Here is a 1278-nt window from a genome sequence, read left to right on the forward strand (position 1 = left end):
CATAAAGGATAAACATCACATGCAATCAATATAAGTGATATGATATGGCCATCATCATCTTGTGCTTGTGATCTCCATCTCCGAAGCACCGTCGTGATCACCATCATCACCGCCGCGACATCTTGATCTTCATCGTAGCATCGTTGTCGTTACGCCATCTATTGCTTCTACGACTATCGCTACCACTTAGTGATAAAGTAAAGCAATTACAGGGCGTTTGCATTTCATACAATAAAGCGACAACCATATGGCTCCTGCCAGTTGCCGATAACTTCGGTTACAAAACATGATCATCTCATACAATAAAATATAGCATCACGTCTTGACCATATCACATCATAACATGCCCTGCAAAAACAAGTTAGATGTCCTCTACTTTGTTGTTGCAAATTTTACGTGGCTGCTACGAGCTGAGCAAGAACCGTTCTTACCTACGCATCAAAACCACAACGATAGTTCATCAAGTTAGTGATGTTTTAACCTTCGCAAGGACCGGGCATAGCCACACTCGGTTCAACTAAAGTTGGAGAAACAGACACCCGCTAGTCACCTGTGTGCGAAGCACGGCGGTAAAACCAGTCTCGCGTAAGCGTACGCGTAATGTCGGTCCGGGCCACTTCATCCAACAATACCGCTGAACCAAAGTATAACATGCTGGTAAGCAGTATGACTTGTATCGCCCACAACTCACTTGTGTTCTACTCATGCAAATAACATCAACACATAAAACCTAGACTCGGATACCACTGTTGGGGAACGTAGTAAGTTCAAAAAAATTCCTACGCACACACAAGATCATGGTGATGCATAGCAACGAGAGGGGAGAGTGTGTCCACGTACCCTCGTAGACCGAAAGCGGAAGCGTTATGACAACGTGGTTGATGTAGTCGTACGTCTTCACGATCCGACCGATCCAAGCACCGAACGTACGGCGCCTCCGAGTTCAGCACACGTTCAGCTCGATGACGATCCCCGGACTCCGATCCAGCAGGGTGTCGGGGCTGAGTACCGTCAGTACGACGGTGTGGTGACGATGATGATGTTCTACCGACGCAGGGCTTCGCCTAAGCACCGCAACGATATGACCGAGTTGGAATATGGTGGAGGGGGGCACCGCACACGGCCCCCGTATATCATGGGGTGCCCCCCTGCCCCCGTATATAAAGGAGGGAGGGGGGAGGTGCGGCCGGCCCCTAGGGGTGCGCCTGGAAGAGTCCTACTCCCACCGGGAGTAGGACTCCCCCTTCTTGCCTTATAGGAGAAGGAAAGGGGTAAGGG

Source organism: Triticum dicoccoides, chromosome 5B, assembly GCF_002162155.2.
Source record: "Triticum dicoccoides isolate Atlit2015 ecotype Zavitan chromosome 5B, WEW_v2.0, whole genome shotgun sequence".
Lineage (NCBI taxonomy): Eukaryota > Viridiplantae > Streptophyta > Magnoliopsida > Poales > Poaceae > Triticum > Triticum dicoccoides.